The following is a 10,535-nucleotide window of genomic DNA, read 5'->3' on the forward strand; positions in this document are numbered from 1 at the left end:
TTGTCAGTAACCAATCAAAATATATTTGAAATTTAAACTTATGTTCAAAGGATTTTTAGGTGTTTATAACTTGCTCTTTAAAGAATTACAAAGGCAGGACAACCCCTTAGAGACTGGCCATATATACACATGATCAGCACTCAAGCCCCTCCACCCATGCTAGGACCAGAGAAGGCCAGACAATGGCTGCTAATGACTCGGCAGGTAGACCCATAGGCTTCCTCAAACCATCCCATCCATAGCTCTCAAAGATGGTGATATATACTAAGTTTAAACAGCTCGTTGGGCCAGATGTTTTAGTATATATAAGAGAGACATTAGTCTCTGCAAGTTTTAGAGTTCCTGGTAAAGAAATCCAGCTAAATTTTACTCCTAAATTTCCTGGTATTTATTAGAAAATACTATCACCAGTAATTCACACTAATTTAACTGTATAGTTAATTTAATTATGAAATTATACTAATTTACTTGGAATATCACTACACTAGCTGGGAGAATTTTTAGATCATAAGTTAATCTACGTGTTTCATCTGTTTAATGTTTGCCTAGAATCCTAGATTATATACTACAGCTTCACACACACACACACACACACACACACACACACACACACACACACACACACACACACACACACACATATATATATATATCTATGATCGTACCCAAAACAGATCATTCCTTTAAATAATTACATTATACTTTATTTGTAACACGAACTAAAGTCATGTGGTTTATTCACCATCTAAGGTCATTATGACAATAGTATATATTGAATGTCCAATATTAGTGTTTTCAGCACCTAGCTCAAACCAGCTAAGAAAATCATTGTCATTCAACCAATGTTTAAATTGATGACATCACTAAAACGTATTTTCTCAATAAAAACACAGATTTAGTCATTAAAATGTATCCTTTTGCTAGATTAGGTTATATAAACATCTTATAAGGCCTATCTCTATATATTTTGCTGATATATATCTTTAATTTCCCATAAAATAATAAATCTTCAGCCACGCCTCTCCCAACTAGACATCGTAGCCAGACACAGTCTATTATTCTTTCGAATTTGACGTATTTATTTAACTTACGGCTTTAATAAGAGCCTTTATTTGTTTATTTAAAGAAGTACTAACTTTTATAAGGTTATTTTTGTAAAATATAATTATCTGAGTCCCAATTCATCTGATATACGTATATGTATTTCCTCCCTCCTAGGTCTGACACGTAATTTCATTCATAAAAATACAGTTCTATGACGTCACATATAACCAACAATCACAGCAGAGGACGAATCAGCCAATGAGACAATAGATATTTCCCGTTAAATACACACACATACATAAGGCGAGAGGGTTCCTCTGGTTTTTGGGCTGTTGTTGGTGAACAAATAAATAGTGGTAAAGCTTTCTGAACTTTTAATGGAATAAAGTAACTGGTTTCTAGAACAGCTCATAAATCGAAGGAACTCTCTCTTTGCGGGATATTCCAGCCCTCTGATTGGCTGTATCTTCTGAGCTGTGATTGGTTATTAACTTTGTTTACAAATGTCCACATAAAAGTTAAACATCGTAGCCAAAACCTAGTTAATTATTTCTTAAAAAAAGACATATTTATTCAGCTTAGAAAATTGAACAAGATTTATTGTCTATTTTATTATGAAATCAATTCTATCATAAGCTTGTTTTTATGAAAAATATAATTTATAAGACCTAATTCATCTGCAATATGCATAGATATTTCCCTCCTACCGAGTCGAATTCATTCATAAAATACTATTGCCTGACGTCACATACAACCACCAATCATAACAGAGGACGTAACAGCCAATAAGAGGCCAGACATTTTCCCGCTCAAAATGCATAAAGCGAGAGGGTTCCTCCAACTTATGAGCTGCTGTTGACCAGAAAGTCAGCTTCACGTGAGTCATTTCGCTCAAACGCTCTAGTTAATGAGGTTTTTTTCATCCTATTTAAGCGTTTTAATGCAAATTTACTGAAATTTGAGCAGGTTTCTCCAACAGCAACTCACAAGTCCCAGGAACTCTTGGTGGTACATTCTAGTGTTCTGATTGGCTGTATCTTCCCCAGTTCTGATTGGTTATTGCCTTGTTTACTACGGTTTCACGCACAAACGAACACACGCATCTAACATCGTAGCCAAAAAAATAGTCAATTATTCCTTCGAATATGACTTATTTATCTAACTTACGGCCTCTAATAAGATTCCTCATTTATTTTATTTTAAAATTAATAGTATTATTAAGATTATTTTTTGTAAAATATAATTTTTCAACCTCTAAATAATCTAAAATACGTATAGCTTTTTTCTTTGGCTTTACGCACAAACGAACACACACACATATATCATCGTAGCCAGAAAGTTAGTCAACTATTCCTTCAAATATGACTTATTTATCTAATTTACGACCTTTAATAAGATTATTTTTTATTTTATTTTAAAATTAATATTATTAATAAGATAATGTTTGTAAATTTTAATTTTTTAAGCTCTCTTAAATCTAAAATACGTATAGGTTTCTCACCCCTAAGTCTTATACGTAACATTCATTCATAAATACGATTGTCTGACGTCACATACAACCGGCCAATGAGACAACAGATATTTCCCGGTATAAATGCATAAGGTGAGAATATTTTGTAATACCATATACGCAAAAAACCGTTATTATTAAACTCTTTTTGTTTAGTTAAAAGACATTTAATTAAAGTATTCTTACATTTATAATGCATACACCCTTCTCCTTTCTGTATTTAAGTAAATACGAGTGTCATGGATAATGACGTCATCAATCAAGAACCAATAACAATAGCTATGATTAATGACGTCATTATTTAGGAACTAATAAAGAGCTCGAAAGTTAATGACGTCATTATGAAAGCAACCAATCACAGCACATATCCTTCCCACGAGACGAGCTTAACACTGTGGCTTATGAAATGCTATTGGGATATTCCCTCGTCCGACCCTCATTTCATGAAGATTTTACTTGGTAGGGATCATTGGTTTTATGCAATGCTGCCATTTGAAGAAATTTTGGTGAAGCAATTTTGTCTAGAGATGCTTTTCGTAGTAAATAAAATAACTCGTTTTGTTTTTTGGACAAGAATGAAAATAGCAATCTGCTGACTCATGGAACCTATTTCAAATATCTTAGAATATAATAATGTATTAAGGAAAGCAAATACATTAATGTATACTGTACTATGAATATATATGTCTTTTATATGATTGTGTGTATATACGTATCAACAAAACTGTTTCCTATTGCACTGAAATAACTAAACTCTTATATATGGCTTATAAATCGATTTTAATGTTCTATTGGTCATATATACATAATATATTTCACATTTAATCGAAATAATAATGATTTTGGTTGATTTTATATTGTTTTACCTTATGTATGGAGATTGAATAATAAGCTTCGCTATGGAATTATGCCAGCCAAAACTAAAACTAGGTCTGACACGTAATTTCATTCATAAAAATAAAGTTCTATGACGTCACATATAACCAACAATCACAGCAGAGGACGAATCAGCCAATGAGACAATAGATATTTCCCGATAATATACACGAGACGAGAGGGTTCCTCTACTCTGTGGACTGCTGTTGACAAACAAATAAATAGTGGTAAAGCTTTTTGAACTTTTAATGGAATAAGTGACTTGGTTTTCTCGAACAGCTCATAAATCGCAGGAACTCTCTCTCTCTCTCTCTCTTGGCGGGATATTCCAGCCCTCTGATTGGCTGTATCTTCTGAGCTGTGATTGGTTGTTACCTGTGTTTACAAATTCCCACATACAAGTTAAACATCGTAGCCAAAACCTAGTTAATTATTTCTTCAAAAAAGACATATTTATTCAGCTTAAGCAATTGAACGAGTTTCATTATCTATTTTATTATTAAATCAATTCAATCATAAGTTTGGTTTTATGAAAAATATAATTTATAAGACCCAATTCATCTGTAATACGTATAGATATTTCACTCCCACCGAGTCGAATTCATTCATAAAATACTATATCCTGACGCCACATACAACCACCAATCACAGCAGAGGACGTATCAACCAATGAGAGGCCAGACATTTTCCCGCTCAAAATGCATAAGGCGAGAGGGTTCCTCCAACTTATGAGCTGCTGTTGACCAGAAAGTCAGCTTCACGTGAGTCATTTCGCTCAAACGCTCTAGTTAATGAGGTTTTTTTCATCCTATTTAAGCGTTTTAATGCAAATTTACTGAAATTTGAGCAGGTTTCTCCAACAGCAACTCACAAGTCCCAGGAACTCTTGGTGGTACATTCTAGTGTTCTGATTGGCTGTATCTTCCCCAGTTCTGATTGGTTATTGCCTTGTTTACTACGGTTTCACGCACAAACGAACACACGCATCTAACATCGTAGCCAAAAAATTAGTCAATTATTCCTTTGAATATGACTTATTTACTTAACTTAAATTCTCTAATAAGATTCTTTATTTATTCTATTTTGAAATTAACAGTATTTATAAGATTATTTTTTGTAAGATTTATTTTTTAAGCTCTAATTAATCTAAAATACATATAGTTTTTTTTACAGCTTCACGCACAAACGAACACACATATATATCATCGTAGCCAGAAAGTTAGTCAACTATTCCTTCGAATATGACTTATTTATATCACTTACGACCTTTGATAAGATTCCTTGTTTATTTGATTTTAAAGTTAATAGTATTACTAAGACTATCTTTTGTAAAATTAGTTTTTTCAAGCTCTAATTAATCTAAAATACGTATAGGTTTCTCACCCCTAAGTCTTATACGTAACATTCATTCATAAATACGAGTGTCTGACGTCACATACAACCAGCCAATGAGACAACAGATATTTCCCGGTATAAATGCATAAGGTGAGAATATTTTGTAATACCATATACGCAAAAAACAGTTATTATTAAACTCTTTTTGTTTAGTTAAAAGACATTTAATTAAAGTATTCTTACATTTATAATGCATACACCCTTTTCCTTTCTGTATTTAAGTAAATACGAGTGTCATGGATAATGACGTCATCAATCAAGAACCAATAACAATAGCTATGAATAATGACGTCATTATTCAAAAACTAATAAAGAGCTCGAAAGTTAATGACGTCATTGTCAAAGCAACCAATCACAGCACATATCCTTCCCACTAGACGAGCTTAACATTGTGGCTTATGAAATGCTATTGGGATATTCCCTCGTCCGACCCTCATTTCATGAAGATATATATTTTACTTGGTAGGGATCAATGGTTTTATGCAATGCTGCCATTTGAAGAAATTTTGGTGAAGCAATTTTGTCTAGAGATGCTTTTCGTAGTAAATAAAATAACTCGTTTTGTTTTTTGGACAAGAATGAAAATAGCAATCTGCTGACTTATGGAACCTATTTCAAATATCTTAGAATATAATAATGTATTAAGGAAAGCAAATACATTAATGTATACTGTACTATGAATATATATGTCTTTTATATGATTGTGTGTATATACGTATCAACACAACTGTTTCCTATTGCACTGAAATAACTAAACTCTTATATATGGCTTATAAATCGATTTTAATGTTCTATTGGTCATATATACATAATATATTTCACATTTAATCGAAATAATAATGATTTTGGTTGATTTTATATTGTTCTACCTTATGTATGGAGATTGAATAATAAGCTTCGCTATGGAATTATGCCAGCCAAAACTAAAACTAGGTCTGACACGTAATTTCATTCATAAAAATAAAGTTCTATGACGTCACATATAACCAACAATCACAGCAGAGGACGAATCAGCCAATGAGACAATAGATATTTCCCGATAATATACACGAGACGAGAGGGTTCCTCTACTCTGTGGACTGCTGTTGACAAACAAATAAATAGTGGTAAAGCTTTTTGAACTTTTAATGGAATAAGTGACTTGGTTTTCTCGAACAGCTCATAAATCGCAGGAACTCTCTCTTGGCGGGATTATCCAGCCCTCTGATTGGCTGTATCTTCTGAGCTGTGATTGGTTGTTACCTGTGTTTACAAATTCCCACATACAAGTTAAACATCGTAGCCAAAACCTAATTAATTATTTCTTCAAAAAAGACATATTTATTCAGCTTAAGCAATTGAACGAGTTTCATTATCTATTTTATTATTAAATTAATTTAATCATAAGTTAGGTTTTATGAAAAATATAATTTATAAGACCCAATTCATCTGTAATACGTATAGATATTTCACTCCCACCGAGTCGAATTCATTCATAAAATACTATATATCCTGACGCCACATACAACCACCAATCACAGCAGAGGACGTATCAACCAATGAGAGGCCAGACATTTTCCCGCTCAAAATGCATAAGGCGAGAGGGTTCCTCCAACTTATGAGCTGCTGTTGACCAGAAAGTCAGCTTATATGAGTCATTTCGCTCAAACGCTCTAGTTAATGAGGTTTTTTTCATCCTATTTAAGCGTTTTAATGCAAATTTACTGAAATTTGAGCAGGTTTCTCCAACAGCAACTCATAAGTCCCAGGAACTCTTGGTGGTACATTCTAGTGTTCTGATTGGCTGTATCTTCCCCAGTTCTGATTGGTTATTGCCTTGTTTACTACGGTTTCACGCACAAACGAACACACCTACATAACATCGTAGCCAAACGAACAGTCAATTACTCCTTCAAATATGACTCATTTATCTAACTTAAGGCCTCTAATAAGATTCCTCATTTATTTTATTTCAAAATTAATAGTATTATTAAGATTATTTTTGTAAAATATATTTTTTCAACCTCTAAATAATCTAAAATACGTATAGCTTTTTTCTTTGGCTTTACGCACAAACGAACACACACACATATATCATCGTAGCCAGAAAGTTAGTCAACTATTCCTTCAAATATGACTTATTTATCTAATTTACGACCTTTAATAAGATTATTTTTTGTTTCATTTTAAAATTAATATTATTAATAAGATAATGTTTGTAAAGTTTAATTTTTTAAGCTCTTTTAAATCTAAAATACGTATAGGTTTTCACCCCTAAGTCTTATACGTAACATTCATTCATAAATACGATTGTCTGACGTCACATACAACCGGCCAATGAGACAACAGATATTTCCCGGTATAAATGCATAAGGCGAGAATATTTTGTAATACCATATACGCAAAAAACAGTAATTATTAAACTCCTTTTGTTCAATTAAAAGACATTCAATCAAAGTATTCTTACATTTATAATGCATATACCCTTCTCCTTTCTGTATTTAAGTAAATACAACGAGTGTTAAGGATAATGACGTCATCAATCGAGAACCAATAAAAATCTCTATGATTAATGACGTCATTATTCAAGAACTAATAAAGAGCTCGTAAGGTAATGACGTCATTATCCAAGCAACCAATCACAGCACATATCCTTCCCACTAGACGAGCTTAACACTGTGGCTTATGAAATGCTATTGGGATATTCCTTTATCAGACCCTCATTTCATGAAGATATATTTTACTTGGTAGGGATCATTGGTTTTATGCAATGCTGCCATTTGAAGAAATTTTGGTGAAGCAATTTTGTCTAGAGATGCTTTTCGTAGTAAATAAAATAACTCGTTTTGTTTTTTGGACAAGAATGAAAATAGCAATCTGCTGACTCATGGAACCTATTTCAAATATCTTAGAATATAATAATGTATTAAGGAAAGCAAATACATTAATGTATACTGTACTATGAATATATATGTCTTTTATATGATTGTGTGTATATACGTATCAACAAAACTGTTTCCTATTGCACTGAAATAACTAAACTCTTATATATGGCTTATAAATCGATTTTAATGTTCTATTGGTCATATATACATAATATATTTCACATTTAATCGAAATAATAATGATTTTGGTTGATTTTATATTGTTTTACCTTATGTATGGAGATTGAATAATAAGCTTCGCTATGGAATTATGCCAGCCAAAACTAAAACTAGGTCTGACACGTAATTTCATTCATAAAAATAAAGTTCTATGACGTCACATATAACCAACAATCACAGCAGAGGACGAATCAGCCAATGAGACAATAGATATTTCCCGATAACATACACGAGACGAGAGGGTTCCTCTACTCTGTGGACTGCTGTTGACAAACAAATAAATAGTGGTAAAGCTTTTTGAACTTTTAATGGAATAAGTGACTTGGTTTTCTCGAACAGCTCATAAATCGCAGGAACTCTCTCTCTCTCTCTCTCTTGGCGGGATATTCCAGCCCTCTGATTGGCTGTATCTTCTGAGCTGTGATTGGTTGTTACCTGTGTTTACAAATTTCCACATACAAGTTAAACATCGTAGCCAAAACCTAATTAATTATTTCTTCAAAAAAGACATATTTATTCAGCTTAAGCAATTGAACGAGTTTCATTATCTATTTTATTATTAAATCAATTCAATCATAAGTTTGGTTTTATGAAAAATATAATTTATAAGACCCAATTCATCTGTAATACGTATAGATATTTCACTCCCACCGAGTCGAATTCATTCATAAAATACTATTGCCTGACGTCACATACAACTACCAATCACAGCAGAGGACGTATCAGCCAATGAGAGGCCAGACATTTTCCCGCTCAAAATGCATAAGGCGAGAGGGTTCCTCCAACTTATGAGCTGCTGTTGACCAGAAAGTCAGCTTCACGTGAGTCATTTCGCTCAAACGCTCTAGTTAATGAGGTTTTTTTCATCCTATTTAAGCGTTTTAATGCAAATTTACTGAAATTTGAGCAGGTTTCTCCAACAGCAACTCATAAGTCCCAGGAACTCTTGGTGGTACATTCTAGTGTTCTGATTGGCTGTATCTTCCCCAGTTCTGATTGGTTATTGCCTTGTTTACTACGGTTTCACGCACAAACGAACACACGCATCTGACATCGTAGCCAAAAAAATTGTCAATTATTCCTTCGAATATGACTTATTTATCTAACTTACGGCCTCTAATAAGATTCCTCATTTATTTTATTTTAAAATTAATAGTATTATTAAGATTATTTTTTGTAAAATATAATTTTTCAACCTCTAAATAATCTAAAATACGTATAGCTTTTTTCTTTGGCTTTACGCACAAACGAACACACACACATATATCATCGTAGCCAGAAAGTTAGTCAACTATTCCTTCAAATATGACTTATTTATCTAATTTACGACCTTTAATAAGATTATTTTTTGTTTCATTTTAAAATTAATATTATTAATAAGATAATGTTTGTAAAGTTTAATTTTTTAAGCTCTATTAAATCTAAAATACGTATAGGTTTTTCACCCCTAAGTCTTATACGTAACATTCATTCATAAATACGATTGTCTGACGTCACATACAACCGGCCAATGAGACAACAGATATTTCCCGGTATAAATGCATAAGGCGAGAATATTTTGTAATACCATATACGCAAAAAACAGTAGTTATTAAACTCTATTTGTTTAATTAAAAGACATTCAATCAAAGTATTCTTACATTTATAATGCATACACCCTTCTCCTTTCTGTATTTAAGTAAATACGAGTGTCAAGGATAATGACGTCATCAATCAAGAACCAATAACAATAGCTATGAATAATGACGTCATTATTCAAGAACTAATAAAGAGCTCGAAAGTTAATGACGTCATTGTCAAAGCAACCAATCACAGCACATATCCTTCCCACTAGACGAGCTTAACATTGTGGCTTATGAAATGCTATTGGGATATTCCTTTATCAGACCCTTATTTCATGAAAGATATATTTTACTTGGTAAGGATTAATGGTTTTATGCAATGCTGCCATTTGAAGAAATTCTGGTGAAGCAATTTTGTCTCGAGACGCTTTTCGTAGTAAATAAAATAACTCGTTTTGTTTTTTGGACAAGAATGAAAATAGCAATCTGCTGACTCATGGAACCTATTTCAAATATCTTAGAATATAATAATGTATTATGGAAAGCAAATACATTAATGTATACTGTACTATGAATATATATGTCTTTTATATGATTGTGTGTATATACGTATCAACACAACTGTTTCCTATTGCACTGAAATAACTAAACTCTTATATATGGATTATAAATCGTATTTTAATGTTCTATTGGTCATTTATACATAATATATTGCATATTTAATCGAAATAAATAATGATTTTGGTTGATTTTATATTGTTTTACCTTATGTATGGAGATTGAACAATAAGCTTCGTTATAGAATTATGCCAGCCAGAACTAAAAAAATAGTAATGTCCTGTATATGGGAATAATATAATATAGCATACATTTATCAAAATGTTATAATAATGTAATAATTGTAATATAATATATTTTAATTAGTATCTAAAATAACCAATTTTATCATATTAAGGTAATAAAGTAATTATAATATACTGTAAACTGCAATACAATACACAAAATGGCCGTTGTTGGCTGGCCCAAATAATGCCAGCATATGTATTAACATTTTATATTTCGTAC

The sequence above is a fragment of the Palaemon carinicauda genome, unplaced genomic scaffold (assembly GCF_036898095.1).
Source record: "Palaemon carinicauda isolate YSFRI2023 unplaced genomic scaffold, ASM3689809v2 scaffold113, whole genome shotgun sequence".
In the NCBI taxonomy this organism is placed as follows: Eukaryota; Metazoa; Arthropoda; class Malacostraca; order Decapoda; family Palaemonidae; genus Palaemon; species Palaemon carinicauda.